The sequence below is a fragment of the Uranotaenia lowii genome, chromosome 2 (genome assembly GCF_029784155.1).
Source record: "Uranotaenia lowii strain MFRU-FL chromosome 2, ASM2978415v1, whole genome shotgun sequence".
Taxonomy (NCBI): domain Eukaryota; kingdom Metazoa; phylum Arthropoda; class Insecta; order Diptera; family Culicidae; genus Uranotaenia; species Uranotaenia lowii.
Window position 1 is genome coordinate 27,668,520 of NC_073692.1, and position 12,937 is coordinate 27,681,456.

The 12,937-nt window shown below is 38.9% G+C and overlaps 1 long non-coding RNA gene across 1 annotated transcript in view; it reads right to left on the minus strand.

The window, feature by feature from the left end:
* Nucleotides 1-5,433: 5,433 nt before the first annotated feature.
* Nucleotides 5,434-12,937, minus strand: part of LOC129748208 (uncharacterized) — a 72,257-nt gene continuing 64,753 nt past the window's right edge. The window contains exon 3 of the long non-coding RNA XR_008737682.1: nucleotides 5,434-5,456. This is a non-coding gene — a long non-coding RNA (uncharacterized LOC129748208). The remainder of the gene's footprint in view (nucleotides 5,457-12,937) is intronic.

Sequence of the window (12,937 nt, forward strand, 5' to 3'; positions counted from 1 at the left end):
TTTGTCGTGCTATGCATTAAATAATTCGAAATAAAAAACGTATATAACTACATTGATTCGTAATAATGTGCATGCAATCGTATATCTGTGCAAATTGTCTGATTTTCGTAAAACGTATTTGCTGGCAATCGTAAAAGAATACAAAAAAGTTCAATAAAATCGTTTATGATAATGGGACATCGATGATTGGAATCGAATTAAAGGAGGCTTCAAAATGTTGGTCTATTTTTAGATCATCGATGGCGTGTTCTACGATTTAAAAGATTTAAGTTATAGAAATATACGATTTGCTTTTGGTTTAATGCCTTTGAAGCAAATCCCCTTGAATTTATATATTCCAGATAGCGTCGAGGAACCATCATGAGCTGCAGATCGTATGGTCAGGGGATCAAGTCCAGGTACTAACAATAAAATCACCAATCAGGCAAATAATAAATTTGTACGATATAAACTTAAATTTGACAGCAAAAAACGCATTTCTTTGAAATAATCTTATTTTTATGGATGAATAAACTGATTGGTTTAAAGTATAAAAAATAATAATAATCTTATTTTTATTCAACTGACGGAAAATGGTAGCCCTGCACTCAAGTCGCAAAAGACGACCAAATAAGTCGTCAAACTTTCCATATTGTTACGAAAAATGTCGTATATTACAACCTCAATCATCTATATGATGATGTAAATTGTCATAGTATATTCCAAAAAGAATCAGGGTAGTCGTAAATGATGCGCATGACAAGTCGTGCAAATCGTAATTTAATACAATCCAAATCAAGAATATGTTTGCTAATACACCTATATGGCCTCCAAAATGATACGTATATACTGGTTTTGCTACATTATATACGATATGTTTACAGGTATAATTGCATGTATATTTGCGTTGCAAATTCGAAATACCCACCAAATGGTTGTTTGAGATGTGTAAAAAAAATTTTTTCTCTTTTTTCCGTTGGTTTTGTGTGATTTGAATTATCAAAATTATAGACAATTTTGAGATTTTTTGATACGCGAATGGATGAAAATCACTTTTGAGCGGTACAAGCGCGTGGAATGTGTCATAAGCAGTATACTCGAATGCTTCGTTGAGCACAAATCTAACATATTGAATGTTCAAAGAAATAAACGCGCCTTAAATCTTTTTTTTGAAATCAAGCATTCTATCGGATTTTCGTGTGGTTTGTCAGTATAACATTAAATGCTTCTTTTTCTTCGAATAATTCAAATAGGAATACTAATTCCCTGACTTTCCTCTTTTTATAACAAAAAAAAATTAAGACAAAATTTATAATTTTCATATACGTCATACCTAAGCCTGCCAGAATTTTTTTCTGAGCGTATTCGGGCTCGGCAAATCCGGGCATTTATTACACAAAAACCGGACAAAATGCGGCCATTGGATTTTGAAATTTTCAATTAAAAAACCGGAAAATAACCGGGAAAATCTGACAAAAATGCAGGCTTTTCTCATGTAAATTCAAGATGTTCAATTTATGTAAACTCTTTGTTAAGAAAATGTAGTTTTGATTTGAATTTTAATTCTATTTAGGATTAATCCGGAGATTTTACGGACCAGAAAAAAGCAGATAATCTGAAATGTTTGCTCATAATAATAATAAAAACAAATTGGCAGTATTTGAATGACTTCAAATAGCTGTTTTTTAATTTTTTCTTACTCTTTTAGATTTTTTTTAAAAATTGTTCTCTTTTTAGCATTGCGAGATATGGTAACCATAGATTAACAGTCAGTGAATGAAATGAAAAGTTTTAAATCATATTATTATAAGAAATTGTGTTGAAGACACATTAAGATCGCATGAAAATCATAAGAGTTACAACCATACAAGAAATTTTAAGTTTTTTTATCATCTTTTTAGAAAGGAGATATACTCCAAACAATTAAAAGGAATCCTTAGATTGCTTCGATTCAGCAAAATTTCAAACAAAAACAAGTGTTGTTTGGAAACACTGAAAATAATGATGACCAATATCTGCAAGTTGATGTTCGGATAGATTAACTCTTATTTTAAAGCCATCAATTCCAATTTTTCTGGTTTCAGCTGGATTACCAAACAAAATGATTGATTTTTCATAATTTAATACTAAAACATCTCATTTCTTAACAACTTATCTCTTTTCAAGTATTTTTTCCCAAAATAAAGCAGAGAAATATTGCTAAAAATGTGTGAGTGAAAATTAAATGAAAATCCAAATGATTGCTTTGTTTCTCTGGCGTGTAGAATTGGAAAATAAGGAATCAAAACAGGAACTACGAAGTGTCAAAAACAGTGAGGTCAGCCAGAGTACACCAATGTGGTACAAAGAAGGTGATGAACAAACACGCACACTATTACAGAACTCGTTATTCAAAAAGTAAAAAGGTAAACAAAGCCTACGTCACTTGCCAGGATGTTTATGTATCCTAGGCGAGAATCGTAAACAGCAGTTGACAATGATTTTTTTCTCTAGTTTTTGCTGGGACAGCGATGATGGTTGTTTGTTCGAAAATGCAACTGACGTCACGATGGTCATGGTTACGATGTTTACAAAAAAAAACTTTTACTAACATTTGGCACGGGATTTCCATCGCCACCTGAGATGGGTATACAGGTTGAGAGTACCCTACCCTAGTAACAATTTTATTGTCAGCAAAATATCGTCAGGACTATAGTATTAATCTTCATAAAAGCTAAAGTGCATTCACCAGCAACTCTAATAAAGCTAAAATCTGGCTATTTGGCCTTATCCTAGAAACGTCATCATCACCAATTTTTTAAACCTCGATGAAATCATTATGCTTTAAAATTTTGGTCACCAAAGCTTTTATAAAGCTATATTAAACATGTTAGCAAGTTTTGTTTTTCTTTCGATTCTGTAAGTTATCGGAATTTTTTTATGAGCATTGTATCTACTGCCAGTCAAGATTTTGGGTAAAATGTGTATGAAATAGTATCTTAAAATAAATGCGACTTGTCAAATCTGATGACCAATCATGATAGAATGATGGAAAATTGGCCTGAAAATATATTTTCAAATACTTATATTGTGAATCCATCAACATGGCGTCATTTTGTGCCCTTCGATTTTCCAATTCAATGCTTAATTGCTTTGTTATGGTCAGATAAACGGCATATTGGTGGTTTATAATGGTTGTTTGTAAGAGCCATATAAAAAGCTAAAATATGACATTTCCTTTGCAAGCAACCAATTACACGCTAAGAATGAGTTACTCATTTCATCATTAGAACAGTAAATAAGGACAGACTTTTTAAATGAAAAGGGATTTGTTGTGAATGGCCAGTGGAATAATCATGACTTGAAGTCGAATTTCGTTGTCTGACGCCATTTTGAAATTCAAGATGGTGGCTTTCGCTTAACTATAAGATGTTGTAAATGACGGCATTTGAAGTTAAGCGAAAGCCACCATCTTGGATTTGAAGATGTTGGCTTTCGCTAGCGAAATTTGACTTCTACTCGTTTAGCCCTTTCACCCAATTCTAATATTGTTGGGATTTCAAGCGATTCTCAGTGATTTACAACATTTTAAAGTTCAGCGGAACCCACCATCTTGCATTTCAAGATGGCGTCAGACAACGAATTTGACTTATACTCGTTGATCTCTTTCAACTAATACCCATATTGTAAGGATTTTATGCGATTCAGAAGCGGAAGCCGCCATCTTGGATTAATGATGACGTCAAGCAACAAATTTGTGTCCTACTAGATGGGCCCTTTTACTCAATACTCATATTGTAGAGATATTCATACCACTTCCAGAGTTCTAAAGTATTCAAAGATTTTTATATTTTTTTGTATTTTAACTCAAAACCAACACACATAACTTATCTAAAATGTGTAAAAATGGGAATTCCAATTCAAATATGTGTAATCTAACCTGAGCGTGTCCTAATTTGACATCTTGATCGAGAACCGTCACTAAGTTTTATGGTGGTTTAATAATTACGCACTGAGTGCTATTATAAACCATGCAAAAGAAAAATTGGAGCAAACTTCTAATTTTGTGTGTTATTGAAGTTTTAACAAAGCATTGATATTGCTTTAAAAAAAAACAGTTCGTTTAGTAAAAACTTTATTAGCGTTTTTAAAACTATCTGAACACATATGGTCGAAATATAAGCATTTTGCATGACTATAACAAAACTGTCATAAAACGAGCTGCACAAAAAAGCTGCGATTCCTAATGCTAGTTGGCTTATTCTGTTTTACTTGGGTATGATCATGGGAAATAAAGAAAAAACGAAAGCAAATATTCATAGACCTTGAAAATTTCAAGTTAATCCTAGCATAATCTAAGTATTAGTCTTTGCTGGAAATTTGGAAAAAAAATTATATGACTATTTTCTGCCTCTGGAGTTCTTTATTGATTGTCCACGCTCTTTGACAACTCAATATAATTCAGATTGGTTACTTCATCTAAGCTCAAAACTATACTTTCATAAATTAAAATCAAATCTCATATATACTTCGTTGAACAATCTTCAAGACATATCAAAGGTGTTTAAAATTCATTTCTTCTAAAATTTCTTTATTTGAAACAGCTCGGACCTATCGGCTGTTTAAAAATTGATAGCTGAAAATCCTTAATATTTTTTAAAAAATTCTTTGATGTTCTTTTTATAAAAGCACACACAATCAAGCAAACCATGGGCTGAAAAAGCTAAATTTGATAGAAATATAACGAAAAAAAAATCCGAAAACTGTCCAGATTCGCCCCGTTTTACGGTTAGAAAATGCTGAACGCTGCAGTACATTGAATCCCAATATGAAGTTCCTCAAAGCGAAAGAGTACATCTACTGAAAACATATTCAAACGCTAATCAAAGTTTCATCCAAACCAAAACATACAAAAATGTACATCATAAAACTATCGAAAGCGCCTACATACTTTTCACTGAAGGAATCTTCTCCGCAGATTTTTTTTCGAGCAGTTTCCATCCTAATTCATCCAGCTAAGTTAATGCTTCCGATGCACTGATTGGCCGTATCGTATGATGAAGCCAATGCTTACGAAGCATATCACCAAAAGCATCCCGAACTGATAGAACTACTAGAGTGACATTATCGTTTCAGCTCTACTATCTACTATCTACTCAGCCTTTGAAATGGAGAAAGAGTAAAAAAAAACCCATCAAACTGCAGAGAAAGAAATGTGATGATGCTTCTTCCCTCCGATAGATAGAGAAGAACTGAGTGTATCTTCGAATCAGCTCAGCTCAGATTCCTTCCGAGACCCAAATTGATATTGATGGTTTGCAATGTGGACGAATTATCCTAGTTCGAAATTGGAATTTGTGAGCTTCGCTGGGATAAAAGTCAAAAGAAAACGATAAACCGGAAGTTGCGGGAAAAAAGAAACAAAAACTTCCGGAACAAGAAAGAAAAAATATATGGTACAAACTATAAAACTTACCGATTCTTGGAAGTACGGATTGCTGAAAAAGAGAAAGAAACATTCCATAAGTGATAAGCTTAGTTCATAGTACTCAGTAGCTGAACTGTTAACAGGCGACCCAGGAATAACAATTCACTCCTAAGTAGTTTAACAACTCTTGCCGAATTACCCTAACTGGCCCAAAGTTTCAACCAGTGCAGTTAGATATGTATGTTGGAACGTTAGCACTGTACTATTGGGGGGGTGAAAATTTCCAACTACAACTAGCCAAAACTCGTTGCTTCCTGCATTCATCCAGGAAAGTTTTCCTTCGAGCCACTGAAGCAACTGGAAAACTGTGTGCAGTTCTAACCATTTTTTGCTTCCTTCTACGTCTACCTCATGATAATTCTGTTTCCTTCCTGGTTTGAAAGCACATTCACACATACGATACGACACGGAAGAACCACTTCTGTACAATCTAATTGTCGTACCAAAAGCGAGAGCTGAGTTTATCTTCCTTCCGGCAAAACCGCACGGTCCGGTTTATGTTTCCATCCATTGCATTGGGGCAAAATCTGGCCAGTAATTTGGTTTTGGATTGTGTGTAAGAATAAAACCAACAAGTTGAAGTTGAAAAATCGGGCACAGGAGGACACACAATCATTTGTCTGACTTTTGCTGCTGTTGGAAGGTAAAGTTTTGTAAAGATTTCTGATTCTTTTGAAGTTTGCTACCGGTGAAGAAAATTGCTTCAAGATGATCTGATCGATAATTCATTCATGATATGGATACCAGAAGTGAATGAAAAGCATTCTCAGATATGGAAGATGATTGATATCCACAGATTGATACTGATCAGATGAGCATAAACGATATTTTTGGAACAAGATTTCTCAAAAAATTTATTGATTCAAGTTTTTTTAATTGAACAGTTTTTATTTCAAGAACTTTCAACCACGTTAAAACCTTTAATATGAAACCAGAATCCACTAAATCGTCAAAACTTTGAAAATTTGAATATTTTTTAAGGAAAAAGCATAAATCAATGACCTGATTTTAAGTATAAGTTTGTAAGAAATCGATGGACCGAAGACATTAAAGCATTGCCAAAATCTTTAGCCATCCCACCATGTTTACCAAATTATGAATATGAAAATGTCTGCGAACTCCGAGAATGCCTGATAAGTAATCAATTCCGAAAAGCGGGGAACGCAGCAATTATCTTTCTCATTTAATGTTGATGTCAGTTTCGCGTGCTGTCAACTTTCATTATCACTTCCAGGTAGATAGGAATAAAAATAAATAAATCTAGAGGGAGTGGCGTGAAAACAGTGAGAAAGATATTTCTCCCAAAATATTTTGAGGTAGAATACCTATTACATATTTGTCAACAGAACATTTTAAATGAAGTTCAGCGTGACTTAAATATTGAAATTTTTTAAATTTTAATTTAAAAAATAAGCGAACTCAACTACCACTTGGCTGACACCACTGTGCGACAGCAAAATAAACGGTAGCAGTAAACACCTGTAGCAGTTAATTTAACATCATTTGCGTTTCCCGGTCCTACCACCACTGCAGGTTTTTTTCGTGCTTCGGTCTTCCGGATTCCGGCGGCTGTTTCGGTTCCCATCGAGTGGAAGTAGAGCGAAAAAAAGCCTACTCCCGAAAGCTTCTGCTCACAAGTGGATTTATCGGATTAGCCACCCCAAATTGAATGAACTGTTCCGCTTCTGGTATCTTTTTTTTTGTTCATTTTTGCCGTTTGACACCTCTTAAATTGTAACGGAATCCACTTAGCGTGTCGCTTAAACGGTCGGAACCTTTTAAATCGTTGATAATTTCTGTAGAGAAATGTGTGTAAAAAAAATCCTTGCCAGAAATAAAGAGAAGTATGACAATAAATGTGTCCTTTATATCTTTCATTTAATGAGATTTTTTTCGTAAAATTTGGAATTAAAACTGTCAATCCAGCCGAATATGCAAAAAAAGTTATCAACAATAGTGAAATATGAAAAGTTTAAAACAGTTGAAAGAGCCGTAAGTCAAACTGTAAAAGATGGAAACTAGAATAACCTTTTTTTATTCGAGCATATTCCAAATTTTCGATTAAAATGACTCGATTTTTCGAATTTGTGCAATGTAGATTATACGCATTTTTGTTGCATGCAAGCTTCTGTCAAATTTATTCCAATTTATTGAAAAATTAAATTAATTTCTATTCAACCACCAACCCCTTCCCCCTCTCCCCTGATGATGTTTCAACTCGAAGTTACAAAAAGAGGATTTCAAATTTGTTCCGGTCTTGATTAAAATTCTCACGAAAAAAAAATAGAATTTTAGAATATGTCTAACATAGGGTTGCCATCCGTCCCGCAAAAGCGGAACATGTCCCGCTTTTTTGTTGAGTGTCCCGCAGTCCCGCTTATTCCTCAAAATGTCCCGCTTTTTTCTTAGAAAAATAAGTTAACTGACTAACACTGGAAGAAATCAAACTTAAGTCTCAACTTGAATTCTGTGATGAACAGAAAATCTTTCAAATACATCTTTTCCAAGTAAAACTGATTGATTTATGAGAATCTTCAGGCCACATATGAAACTTAAATTTGGTCTTCTAGCCTGTTATGAAATGTTGCTTGATTTATCTCAAAATAAGCAGCATTTTCCATAGTTTTTTTAAGGCAATACTGAATAATCCTGAAGCTCTAGCATTACAGTAAGATTCTGATTCAGTTGAGTTCAACCAATGTATGAAAAAAATATTGTTTTACTTACTTAACTTAATGATCCCGCGCCGATCCTCCGGTGCATAGGGCCGTGGTAAAAGACCTCCACTGTTGACGATCCGGAGCCAGCGTCTTCACCTGGTCCCAGTCAAGATTCTCGTCGACAGTTCGGATTTCAGCGGCTAGGCTTCGCCGCCACGAGTTTCTGGGTCTGCTTCTTCTTCGATGTCCTTCTGGATTCCAGTCTAGCGCCTCCCTGCAAATCTCGTTTCCATCTTTTCGCAGCGTGTGCCCCATCCATCTCCACTTACGTTCCCGAATCTCGATTTCTAGCGCCCTTTGATGACACCGGCGATGTAGTTCCTCATTCGAGATCCAGTTGCCAGGCCACCAAGCGCGGATGAAGTTCCGCAGGCAGCGGTTTACAAATACTTGCAGTTTTCGCGTCGTCACCGCATATATGCACCAAGTTTCGCACCCATACAGCAATACGGATTTGACGTTTGAGTTGAAAATTCGGATTTTTGTTCGTAGAGAGATCTGACGTGACCGCCAGATGTTTCGGAGACTCGCAAACGCAAATCGGCCCTTTCTGATCCGGATTTCGATGTCTTTCCTGGTACCACCATCAGGCGTTATCTGGCTACCAAGATACTGGAAGCACTCCACTTTCTCAACTTGTTGCCCAGCTACCATGAAACTGGAGGGATTTCCTGTGTTGATCTCCATCGACTTGGTCTTTCCGACACTGACTTTGAGACCTGCTGCCTTGGAACTTTCGGTGAGGTCGTCGAGTTTGCTCTGCATGTCCGGTTGTGTTTGGGCGAGCAAAACAATATCGTCAGCTGGGTCAAGGTCGTTCAGTTGCTCCATTGTTAAAGGATTCCACGGCAATCCTCGGTTCGGTGCACAGTCGATCGATCCAGTCAGAATCTCATCCATTACGATGAGGAAAAGTAGCGGTGATAAGATACATCCTTGTATCACTCCAGCAGTTACCGGGATTGGTTCGGACAAGACACCGTCGTGCAAGACCTTGCACGAAAATGCCTCGTATTGTGCTTCGATGAGATGGACTAGTTTCTCTGGGACCCCTCGTCGTCTAAGAGCAGCCCAGATGTTTTCGTGGTTCAGTCGGTCAAATGCTTTTTCGAAATCAACGAACACCAGCAGAAGAGAGTCCTGGAATTCGTTGATTTGTTCCAGTATTATTCGTAGCGTTGTGATGTGGTCCACACATGATCGTCCGGATCGGAATTCAGCTTGTTGCCGTCGGAGTGTAGCGTCGATTTTCTCCTGGATCCTGTTCAGGATCACTTTGCAGAGTACTTTAAGGGTTGTACAGATCAAAGTTATGCCACGCCAGTTACCGCACTCTGTCAGGTCTCCTTTCTTCGGGACCTTTACAAGGATACCCTGCATCCAGTCGGCCGGGAATGTTGCAGTATCCCAAATGTCAGTGAAAAGACGATGCAACATTTGTGCTGACAAGGCAGGGTCGGCTTTGAGCATTTCAGCAGAGATGCAATCGATCCCAGGTGCTTTGTTGGATTTCATGTTTTTGATTGCCGCTTCTATTTCAGCCAGCGAAGGCGCTTCCGAGTTGACGCCATTTATGCGACTTACTGTTGGCGCTTCGAGCTGCGGATTCTGTTGGCCATCGCTATTCGTCACTCGGAAGAGTTGTTCGAAGTGCTCTGTCCATCGTTTGAGCTGATCTGTTCGATCGGTCAATAACTGACCTGCTCGGTCTTTCAGCGGCATTCTTGCCTTAGTCCTTGCACCACTGAGGCGGCGAGAAATGTCATAAAGTAATCGGAAATCTCCATTGGCGGCGGCTCTTTCTCCCTCTTCGGCTAGGGAGTTTGTCCAGGCTCTCTTATCTCGTCTACAAGCTCGTTTAACTGCCTTTTCCAGCTCCGCATATCGTAAGCGGGCGGCTGCTTTGGCTGACCCGGTACATGCCTGCTCAATTCCGACTTTCGCCTTTCTCCGATCATCGACCATCCTCCAAGTTTCATCCGACATCCATTCACTTCTTCTTCCACAAATTTTACCGAGAGTACCATGGCTCGTCGTGATAAAGGCAATTCTTGATTCCACACCACTGTTCTTCGACTGTTCCGTCTGTCGGCAGCTCCGAGGCTCGGGATTCTAGCTGTTCAACGTATGCCCTTTTCACCTCTGGATTCTCCAACCGGCGAACGTCGTATCGACACCCGACTTTCTCCTCGCGCCGTTGGACACGCGCAACTCTCAGTCGTATCTCGCCAAGGACAAGGTGATGGTCAGATGCAATGTCTGCGCTTCGTTTGTTGCGGACATCAAGAAGGCTCCTTCTCCATTTTCGGCTGATGCAGATGTGGTCAATTTGATTTTCTGTTCGGCCATCTCGGGATACCCAAGTGACCTTATGTGCTGGTCGATGGGGGAAGAGCGATCCACCGATCACCATGTTGTTGTTGCCACAAAATTCTACAAACAGCTCTCCGTTTTCGCTCATCTGTCCTAGGCCATGGCGCCCCATGATGCACTCAAGGTCCTGATTGTCGGAGCCAATCTTTGCGTTGAAGTCGCCCAAATGGATTTGAATGTCACCCTTCGGAATTCGCTCAACCACGCTGTTCAGTTGACTGTAAAACTGCTCTTTCTCCTGCAAGTCGGCAACGTCAGTTGGCGCATAACACTGGACCATTGTAAGGTTTCTAACCCGTGTTCTGAATCTGGCTACGATTATTCTTTCGTTTATCCCATCTAATGAGGGCCGCGTAGGCCTGCGGGCTTAACAGGAAACCAACTCCTCGTTCCCGAGTAGCATGTTCTCCTCGTATGCCAGAGTAAAGCAGGACTTGCCCGGACTGTGTCTTGTGTTCTCCAGTGTTAGGCCAACGGACCTCGCTCAGTCCCAGAATTTCAAGCTTGAGGCGGTTAGCCTCTCTAGCAAGTTGTTCCAGTTTGCCTTGTTGGGCAAGGGTCAAAACATTCCAAGTTCAATTCGTGTCCGTGTTTTCATGCTAAAAGTCGTCGCCAAAGTTCCAGGTCGGTCATTTCTTTCGGATTCCGTAACAATTTCAAATCGGGAGCAGTAGGTTATTAGCCTAAAGTCCCTATCCCGCGATGGGGCTGCCATCTTGGACTTAGCTGGCGGGAGCCGCATTTCATAAATTCAGCCGCTTGCTGCAAGACAGACGCTGTTTGAGCCGCCCCTGACCTGGAGAACAGACGCTCGTTTGTTGTTGCACGCCGCCCCTGACCTGGGGAACAGACGCGTGCGGCCACCTTCTCAGTCTGCATGCGACCAAAGCATCCACCGGGGTTGGGTACCCGATCTTCGCTTAGGTTACTCGCATCCCAGCCGGCACCGCGGGGAGGTAGAGATAGGAGTTGTGAATAAGAGGTGATATGACCACTATGGGGTCTCGTGTTGCACATTATCCACCGTTTACCAGCCAGCTTTACAGTGTGATGAAGTAAACATTTGTATCGTATCATCGACAGTCGAACAGTAGACGAATTGACCAAAACAAACGTTGAACCAAAACAATGTGTTTTGGTTTGTCGACGGTGCAGCAGAATCTTCTGCTCCCGGAATACGTTTTCCTCTGGAGGATCCGAAAACCGTAAGTTCAACAACAACAAATTCCTTTATAATCATATGAAGCGTTTGTCAGGGAACTCCACATTTCATTCCTCCCTCGTTTCTGTAGGTATCTCTTGCGTTTTTCATCACATGGTTGGGTTGGCCGTTGTAGTTTCTGCAATGCATATTTTATGTATCAGATATTTTTAAGAACGCAGGTTTCTCATTGGCCAGAACGCATACCCGTTTTTGTCGTGTTAGTATTACAAGAAGAAAAAAGTAAAATTAAGGACGTACACGAAATTATTGCGACACATTTAACAGGGCATAACTTTTTTTGCCATTGGGTAAAAATCAACCAAATTTTGCACACTTTCTCATTTATGTGTATTGTTTACATGCTGTCAAACTCGAAGTCGTGTTTTTGATTCAACTAAAATGGATGTGAACCAACTCGAGTCGAGAGAACAAATTCTTTCCAAACTTTCCAGTTGGGAAAAATGTTGAAAATTCACCATACAACCGTCTCCAGAGTTTTGAAGCGATTCCAGGAGCAGTTGACGTTGAACAACGGCAAAGGAGCTGGAAGAAAACCGGAACCGGAGAAGAAAAAGACCGAGGGAAAGGTGAAGCGAATGATTAAAGCAAATTCCATCGTCTCTAGCCGTGATTTGGCTAAAAAGATCAACATGTCGCAGAGCTGCGTCCAGAATGCAAAGAAGAGAGCTGGACGACATACATACAAGATACAGAACTTCCCAAACCGTGATGAGCGGCAACAATCGACGGCTAAAACTCGGGCACGGAAGTTCTACGAGAAGATGCTGACAAAATATTGCTGCTGTGTGATGGACGACGAAACGTATATAAAAGCCGATTTTAAGCTAATTCCGGGGTTGGATTTTTTCACCGGCAAGAGCAAGTTTGATGTGGACGACAAATTTAAGAAAAATAAAATGTCGAAGTTCGTCCCCAAACGTCTTGTTTGGCAGGCCATCTGCTCTTGCGGACTTAGGTGAACCCGCCAAACTTTCCATAGCTGCGCCAGGTGGGCAATAATGAAGCGGGAAGGACATGTTAATAAATTGGAAAAAAAAAACTGATAAACTGGTACCAGATAACACTGTAAATTTTGATTCGATTCTAAACATTATAAGAAAATTGGCATAAGATTTTCGGTGTCGCAAAAATTTAGTGTTCGCTTTTTATAGTAAAAAATTCAAAAACAAGCAA